Source organism: Palaemon carinicauda, chromosome 11, assembly GCF_036898095.1.
Source record: "Palaemon carinicauda isolate YSFRI2023 chromosome 11, ASM3689809v2, whole genome shotgun sequence".
Taxonomy (NCBI): Eukaryota; Metazoa; Arthropoda; class Malacostraca; order Decapoda; family Palaemonidae; genus Palaemon; species Palaemon carinicauda.
In genome coordinates this window covers 5,935,349-5,945,834 of record NC_090735.1, presented here as the reverse complement: position 1 = coordinate 5,945,834, position 10,486 = coordinate 5,935,349, and positions in this window count along the sequence as shown.

Sequence of the window (10,486 nt, the reverse complement as noted above, 5' to 3'; positions counted from 1 at the left end):
TCTAATGCTAGAAGTGTGGTACCTCAAAATAGAGGCCAAAGAGCCTCTAATGGTAGAGGTAAGGCTCCTCATAATAGAGGTTAAAGGCCCTCTAATGTTAGAAGTTAGGCACCTCAAAATAGAGGCCAAAAAAAGCCTAATGGTTGAGGTAAGGCTCCTAAAAATAGAGGTTAAAGACCCGCTGATGCTAGAAGTAAGGCTCCTCAAAATAGAGGTTAAAGACCCTCTAATGCTAGAAGTAAGGCTCCTCAAAATAGAGGTTAAAGACCCTCTAATGCTAGAAGTAAGGCACTTCTAAATAGAGGACAAAGAGCCTGTAATGACCTAGTAGAATTTCCTTTAAGACCCGAGTCAGGGATAGCTGGTACATCCTTGACAAAGTCCTTGGAGAAAAAGTTGATACTAATTGTATTCTTAGAAGCATGCAGAAGCTGGACCTTTTCCTTTTGTAACATAATTTTTCTTCTTTTCATGGGAATATATATATTAGATAATGATATGGTTAAACTAACCATTACAGTCATGATACCGGATAACTATACTATCCTTCTGGAAATATATTTTTATCTTAGTTATATATATTTGTAGATTTCATGCGTAATTTTTATTGTATTGGGAACCCCTTACACCAGTTAGATTTATGCATTATAGATCCCATCACACTAGTTAGAAGCAGGATAAGCATGGGATGGAGAGCTTTTGGTAACCAAAATGCGATTGTGAAAGGTAAAATGTCACTTTCTCTAAAAAGAAAACTATTTAATCGATGTTGAAACCCTGAATGTGGTATATCTTTTGGGTTCGAATACTTGGGCGAGTCAGTTCATTGGAATATCTAGAAGAATCGAACATAATTATTACTAGCAATGATTTCAGTTGTTCTCAAATCAATCAATCAATTAATCAATCTCCTCAATCGCAGAGATTTTGTGTCTAGTCTAACCTGAGAGAATGGTTTCCAACTGCAGTAAAATACAAATTCATATTTTATTAGAAATTATGGTAGAATTTTGTTGATATCCTATCATCAATTTCCAAATAGATCTCTCTCTCTCTCTCTCTCTCTCTCTCTCTCTCTCTCTCTCTCTCTCTCTCTCTCTCTCTCCTATAGTTTCACTAAGCAATTCAAAGGGTAACTGATGCGCATGTAAACCATATGTATTAATTACATGTTCAATTCCATGTGTTCTGTTTATTCATTATCACGGTGGCCATCCTAATGTTTTTGTGTTGCTACTGTCTTTATTATTTTAATTATTATTTTTGTTGATGTTGTTGTTGTTGTAATCATCAAATTAATAGAATATTTGAACATGTTGGCGAAATATAACAGAATGGTACCTCATTGTTCATTGATCCAGATATTATCTTCGAAGCGATTATACTAATATGAAAAAGCCTAACATATTAAGTATGTTGAGAGAAAAGTATATCAGATAGAGAACTAGAAGTAAAAAAAAAAAAATCTATAGAATTTAACAGAATCTTTTCAGTTGTAGTTGTTTTCAAGAGTAATGACTATTTATGCCACCAGAATATACCCCTGAAATATTAACTTTAATAGACAATTACTAAGTTATTTATTTGTATTTATTATTGCTACAATTACTTGTTAAGAAGAGAGAGATTGAAAGACACCATTTTATAGCGAAGACAACAATGAGCCGGAAATATGTTAGAGAAGTCCTGTGATTCAGTTCAAAGATCTGTATTGCTATTCAGTTGCGTTTATACGGAGTTCAAAGTCGTAATGATCACATGAATTGGACACTTTCCTTACTGACTGAAGTGTCCCAGAATAGATTGTGGCTATGTCAAACGTGCACGTCATCAAAGATCTCAAGAGGTTAAGAGAACCAACTTCTAACTATGTGCTCAGAATGTCAGATATTATTATTATTATTATTATTATTATTATTATTATTATAATTATTACTATTATTATTATTATTATTGTTATTATTATTATTACTGAGCTATAAGCCTAGTTGGAAAAGCAGGATGCTATGATCCCAGGGGCCCCAACAGGGAAAATAGCCCAGTGAGGAAAGAAAATAAGGAAAAATGAAATATTTTAAGAACAGTAACAACAATGAAATAAATATTTAATATATAAGCTATAAAAACTTATTAAAGCAGGAGGAAGAGAACTAAGATAGATCAGTGTGCATGAGTTTACCCTCAAGCAAGAGAACTCTAACCAAAGAAAATGCAAGACCACGGTACAGAGGCTATGGCAGTACCCGAGACTATTATTATTATTATTATTATTATTATTATTATTATTATTATTATTTGCAAAGCTACAACCCTAGGTGGTAAAGCAGGATGCTATAAGCCCAGGGGCCCCAACAGGGAAAATAGCCCAGTGAGGAAAGAAAATAAGGAAAAATAGAATATTTTAAGAACAATAACATTAGTATAAGTATTTCCCATATAGACTATAAAAAAATTAATAAAACAAGAGGAAGAGAACTAAGATAGAACTGTATTCCCAAGTGTACTCTCAAGCAAGAGAACTCTAACTCAAGACAGTGGAAGACCACGGTGCAGAGGCTATGGCACTACCCAAGGCTAGAGAACAATGGTTTGATTATGGAATGTCCTTCTCCTACAACAATGTGCATTGCACCAACAACTGCTGTATGCTTTATTTTTTTTTATTTTTTTTTTTTGGCATCTGTCTTAAGCTGTCTCGCTTCAGTTTGTCTTCCAGGATGGCTGTTAAGAAGAGAGAGAGAGAACGAGCTACAGCATTTTATAGCTAAGACAACCATAAGCCGGAAAGATGTTAAAAGAATTCCTCAGTGTTCGGCATGTTGTGATTAAGGATCGATGTCATCACATTCTGATAACCGGAATAAAAACTGGTCCTGAAGTAGGTTTTTTCTTTTTTTGACGAATCGCATCCAACAATGGTGCTCGTTCTAAGTTTTTTTTTATTTGTTTTGGTTCTTTACATACCATCCTAATGACATTGATAATTGCTGTAGGTCGTTAGCACTTGTAAAATCGGTATGTACTTGGTTTGCTACTTTGTAGAATAACAGAAAAAAAAATAGAAAAATGATTCTTAGAAGAGACAATCTTCAAGACTTGGTTACTGGTAATACCTGGCTTTTTAATGGCTTCTGTAGATCAAAGAGTGAACTTGAACTTTAAAAGGTTTATTTCTTGTCATTTTGATCGTTTTATACATTAAAATATACAAAAAACTGGGTTTTATGTGACACAGAAATAAGTTTAGACATCATTAACGACCAGAAAATCATGAACATATCGAGAAAATTGAATATTCGGGAAAGATAATGATTTTACAAGTGTGTGTGTGATCAATGTATATATATATATATATATATATATATATATATATATATATATATATATATATATATATATGTGTGTGTGTGTGTGTGTGTGTGTGTATATATATATATGTATATATATATATATATATATATATATATATATATATATATGATGTATATATATGATATATATATATATATATATATATATATATATATATATATATATATATATATGATAATTTTTGTTTTGCACATTTAAACTTGTTTTTCATATTTCAAATAAGCCATATATATCAATATATTAAAGTCTGGATTCTCTTAACGACCTCGGGATCAGAGCCCCAGGCGGAATCACCCAAAGACTATAGTATCAGACCGGCCGGGATTTGAACCCTGGTCCAGGATACCTGTATGCCAGTGACTGAGTACCCAAAGACTATAGTATTAGACCGGCCGGGATTTGAACCCTGGTCCAGGATACCTGTATGCCAGTGACTGAGTGGTCACTGACATACAGGTATCCTGGACCAGGGTTCAAATCCCGGCCGGTCTGATACTATAGTCTTTGGGTGATTCCACCTGGGACTCTGACCCCGAGGTCGTTAAGAGAATCCAGACTTTAATGTATTAATTTATATGGCTTATTTGAAATATATATATATATATATATATATATATATACATATATATATGTATATATATATATACAGTATATATATATATATATATATATATATATATAATTATCTATTTATATGTACTGTATGTATATAGATATGACGAAAAGAATATGGTAAAGTTGTAGACAACACAAACAAAAGTAGGATTGCGTGATTGACTGATTATCAATTATCCTGACATCAATGGTCATTGACGCCGTTTTATAATCAAAATAACCAAAACTGGTATTAAACGTTAATAGAAGAATCTATTAACCACTAAAACTATAGGAGATGGCTACATGTTTAAAATATTTTCCAATTTACTAAAAATCCAAATATTTCTTAGATAATAAAAATTTGGAAAAACGATAGCGAAAAACTTCATTGTATTATACAGTAAGATGTTAATTATCTAGTATTCTTCTTTGTTGAATGCCACAGAGAAAGACCAACGATCAGAAAATATTTGTCACTAAAGTATTGCTTCACATATTACATAGGAATGTGGTAACATTGTTTTATGGAATACTTGCATGAGATGCAAATAATAAAAAAAGGTTTGTCGCTAAAAATCATACAGTTATCAGAAATTTATTACAGGAAACTGGATTGAAATACCGATGATCAGAAAAGATTTATCACCAAAATCATGCTCGTGATAGAAATTTATTAGAGAAAACTTTAATTTAATTTGCAATTTCTAAAATTCGTATGCAATTTCAAAATAACAAGCAATATTATTTCTGAAATTATCAAAAAACAGAATAGGTTTGTCACTAAAATCATACTGTTGATAGAATTTAATTAGAGAAAACTAAGTTAATTAGAAATTTCTAAAATCCTTATACAAACTCAAAATATCATGAAATATTACCTCTAAAATAATTCCGTATATAATATCAAACTATCACGCAATATTACCTCAAAAATTATTATAACTGACCACACTATATTATTAGTTAACTTCATCTTTAAAATGGATAGTGAGAATAAAGAAAAAATAAAACCATAAGGAAAACAACTGATACCTTCCTAATATTTCGTTTACAATTATTTGGAAAGAATTATTTGAACCAGGTATTTCAATTTCCTAAATGCCACAGGTCCAAATATATTACGTGTGGGTTGAAAAAAACGATAAAAACTAAAAAGAAAACAAAAAAGATCTTCAGTGGTAAACAAGAGGGAAATCGAGTCTCAATGGAAATATATTTTGAGGAAATGAACAATTGCAAGAAAAACATTCAATGCACTCAGGTTTAAGCCGCTTAAAGAACTAGGATTTCCCAAAATATGAAACACTGCCTAGAATTTTGAATAAAGATACTGTACCAAGCAAAGGGGTGATGGATAATTTAGAGAACGTTCTACATGAACTTATTCCTAAGTAAAAACAAACCTTGCTTTTATAAGGTGAATTTTAGATAAAAATCGTTTTCTTTATGTTTGTATGCAAAAGCTTGATCAGTTGGAAATTTGGAATTATTATAAATTCTGATGATAACCCATCTTGTTATTTAAATGATTTCCTGTAGTGATTTTCTTTTAAGTATAAAAAACATCATGTAATTGAGGGAAATTCAAATACTAAAATGCTTATATCTAATTCAAAACCTGATAATACACGAACAAACTTTTTTAACAAAAACAAAACTATTGAAAATATGGGACATTGATTTGTAAACAATGAGTAAATGTTCAATGTTTGCGCAAAAATAATTTCTATTGTTATTGTTATTCAAACAAAAATGCGCAAATGCTAGTTTATACACTCGAGTGTAACATGAATGAAAGAGTTTGTTTACGCTAGGAGTATAGAGTATATATTTATTTTATTGGCAATAGGAATAAAAGATAAAAGGGCCTTACTTATTTCTTTAACTGAATTTCATTTACTTGATATCCTCCTTTCGATTCATTTCTCTATTGCTCAACTTGTAACTTCATTCTGCCTAGGGCAAATGACAATGGAAGAGGCAACGGGTAAATAAACACAGTTCAAGTTCAGTCTTTTTTATTTCATTTCTCTATTGCTCCACTTGTAACTTCATTCTGCCTAAGGTAAATGACAAGGGAAGAGGCAAAGGGTGAATAAACAAAGTTCAAGTTCAGTCCTTTCGATTCATTTCTCTATTGTTCCATCTGTGACTTCATTCTACCAAAGGTAAATGGCAAGGGAAGAGGAAGCGGGTAAATGAACAAAGTCCAAGTTTCTTTCTTTCAATTCATTTCTCTATTGCTCCACTTGTAACTTCATTCTAAGGTAAATGACAAGGGAAGAGGCAAAGGGTAAATAAACAAAGTTCAAGTTCAGTCTTTTTGATTCATTTCTCTATTGCTCCACTTGTAACTTCATTCTGCCTAAGGTAAATGACAAGGGAAGAGGCAGTGGTTAAATAAACAAAGTCCAAATTCACTTCTTTCCTATCATATCTCTATTGCTCCACTTGCAACTTCATTCTACCTAAGGTAAATAACAAGGGAAGAGGCAAAGGGTAAATAAACAAAGTTCAAGTAAGGGTAGCCTTTTTCCTAACGAAAGCAATATTGACTTAGGCCAGGGTTCCAACAGCTAAACCCCTCGAAAAACTTCTTCCACTCGAAATCTTGACACTGCATAACATCGTTTGTCAGAAGACATTAAAATGCATTGACATATGGACGTGAATACAGGGCAGTGAAACAGAGAAACTGGCAAGCAAAATACAGTTCAAGATTAGGGCTGTGTAGCAGAGAAACTGGCAAGCAAAATACAGTTCAAGATGAGGGCTGTGTACCAGAGAAACTGGCAAGCACATTACAGTTCAAGACGAGGGAAGTGAAGCAGAGAAACTAGCAAGCACAATACAGTTCAAGACAGGGCAGTGAAGCAGAGAAACTGACAAGCAGAAGGCAGTTCAAGACGAGGGCAGTGAAGCAGAGAAACTGACAAGGAGAATATAGTTCAAGATAAGGGCTGTAAAGCATAGAAACTGAGAAGCACAATCCAGTTCAAGACGAGGGCAGTGAGGCAGCGAAACTGGCAAGCATAATACAGTTCAAGATTAGGGCTGTGTAGCAGAAAAACTGGCAAGCACAATACAGTTCAAGACGAGGGCAGTGAAGCAGAGAAACTGGCAAGCACATTACAGTTCAAGACGAGGGAAGTGAAGCAGAGAAACTGACAATCACAATACAGTTCAAGACAAGGGCAGTGAAGCAGAGAAACAGACAAGCAAAATGCAGTTCAAGACGAGGGCAGTAAAGCAGAGAAACTGACAAGCAGAATGCAGTTCAAAATGAGGGCTGTGTAGCAGAGAAACTGTTGAGCAGAATGCAGTTCAAGACGAGGACAGTGAGAAAAATACTCTGCACAAGAAGAGAAGGATACAGAATATTTACATCACTCACGAATAAACTTGAAAGCTATGATATGATAAAATGAAACTAAAATGTGTCTTACAGGCGTTTTAAGGTAGTTTTATTCAGTGAAAACTATAACGTAGTAGAAAACCCGATGCTAATTAAATAAATATAGTTTAGAGGTACAACACGAGATAACTGCTAGTTATCTAACTTCCCCGGACTATTTTACTTTTTCCTTGTCTATATGACGAAACCTTTTACTATCTATATAACTATCACTATTACTATAACTTGCTGTGGTACATAGTTGGAAAAGCAGGATGCTATAAGCCCAAGGGCCCCAACAGGGAAAATAGCCTAGTGAGGAAAGGAAACAAGAAATAAATAAGATATTTTAAGAACAGTAACAACATTAAAATAGATATTTCCTATATAAACTATAAAAACTTTAACAACACAAGAGGAAGAGAAATTACATAGAATAGTGCGCCCGAGTGTACCCTCAAGCAAAAGTACTCTAACCCAAGACAGTGGAAGATCATATTACAGAGGCTATAGCACTATCGAAGACTAGAGAACAATGGTTTGATTTTGAATTGTCCTTCTCCTAGAAGATCTGCTTAGCATAGCTAAAGAGTCTCTTCTACCCTTACCAAGAGGAAAGTAGCATCTGAACAAATACAGTGCAGTAGTTAACCCTTGGGTGAAGAAGAATTGTTTGGTAAAATTGGTAAAAAAAGATAGACGGATAAGTAAAAAAAAATATTTAACCTCTGCATACAATACATATATAGGAGAATTAATACGAGTAGACATTATTATAAAATTTTGGGTACCATCGTTGTATGTCATCCATATATCAAACCAACCAAATGTATATGATGTAATTACATCAAGAAGACTCCAATGGGCAGGACACTTGACCCGTATGGATGAGGATAGAGCTCCAAAGGGGATATTCTTGGCTGAAGTTGCTGGAAGAAGACCTGTAGGACGGCCAAGAAAAGATTGGAGAAGATGCTTGGAGGAGGATGCAAGAATCTCTGGGGTAAACCCAAATGAATGGCTCCATCAGGCACAGGATAGATAAGAGTGGAGAATGCTATCACGAGCGGTCATGGGTCAAAATGTGGCCTAAGTACTACCAGATTGAGTGAGTACCGTTGTATGTCGTGCTCTTATTTGTCCATATTACGTATCCTCCTACCTTAAAGTGTTCTATAAACACTGCCAATTCGACTTCAAGCTATTCTAATCCTGAGACTTAGATCTACATGACACACATGGTTTATTATTATTATTATTATTATTATTATTATTATTATTATTATCATTATTATTATTATTATTAGCTAAGCTACAACCCTAGTTGAAAAGTAAGATGCTATAAGCCCAAGGGCTCCAACAGGGAAAAATAGTCCATTTAGGAAAGGAAGTAAATAAACGATATATGAAGTAATGAACAATTAAAATAAAGTATTTTAAAAGCATTAACAGCATTCAAAACAGATATTTCATATATAAACTATAAAAACACTTATGTCAGACTTATGCATTGGCAAAATAATACAGGTAATAATGGTAAGTCAAAATTTATCAGTCGCAGATATGGGCGAATAGCTTTTGCATTACTTGTCCTCCAATGTACTTTCTCTCATAAATCTCTTGTTATAGTTTACGTATGAAAGATTGGTTTAAATGTTATCGTTCTGAAAATATTCTATTTTCACTCTTCAGGACTTATCTTGCAGCTTATTTATTTCATTATTTCCTTTCCTCACTGGGCTACTTTTCCCTGTTGTAGCCCTTGGGCTTATTGCATCCTGCTTTTTCAACTAGGGTTATAGCTTAGCTTGTAACAACAACAACAACAACAACAATAATAATAATAATAATAATAATAATAATAATAATAATAATAATGTCTTTTTCTTCTCAACTGAGCCTTTTGTAATTTTCATTCACATTGTTAATGCTTTGAATACTTCCACAGTATAATTGAACTCTTTAATTTCAATTCTAGGCTCTACTAAATCTGTATATTATACGTTTTGTTTATTTTTAACCACAAACATTGCACAAATACTCTAAACTGAATAAAAGTCTCATATTCTAGTTTAATGTTTTTCTTACAAAATCTTACACTACACAAATATAATTAGTCTTAATATATATATATATATATATATATATATATATATATATATGTGTGTGTGTGTGTGTGTGTGTGTCTGTATGTATACATACATGCATACATACATACATATATATATATATATATATATATATATATATATATATATATATATATATATATATATATATTCATATATATATACATGTGTATATATATATATATATATATATATATACATGTATACATATATATATATATATATATACATATATATATATATATATATATATATATATATATATATATATATATATATATATATATGTGTGTGTGTGTGTGTGTGTATATATATCCTTATCTTTAATTTATCAAGTCTCTCAATAGATACTGGGAGTATTTTTTCTATCAATTCATATAACCAGTATATCATTCGTCACAACTTATGATATAAACCCCGAGAATAATTTGAACACCTTTTAAGTTTTTTTTTTCTTTTCTGGGGGGGGGGGTTGGGTTGTTATGGAACTGCAAGTAAAAATAACTTTAGTTTGCACTCATATCCATGTTGCTCTTTTCCTGTCTCTTAATGTTATGCATATCATTACTCTTTTCATTGCTCTTTGAGTTGTGACTAGCACTGAACCCTCCTATCTTCCCTGTTAATTTAAATTCATACAAAACCTTGATAATACGACAAAAAGAACTTTATAGCACTTAGTAATAAAAATGCTGTAGCCAAAGGAAGAATAATGAGTAGCGAAAACTAATTATTGGTGGAAGATGGCTGTCCCAAGCTTTGCATGAAAAATGTCTAGAAATATGTGCTTTATACAATGAGATCAATGACCTTTATAAGAGTATTAAGACTCTTATAAATTGTTGTTCGCGATCCCTGAACTCTCTTATAGATGTCGTGTCTTACCTCTCTTAGGTTACATGTCTCAAGTCGTTTGGTGAGAGTATATTTCCATCACAGTGGAGATTTTCATAAATCTGACTGTTTCAGTAATATTAGCAGACCAACAATGTAT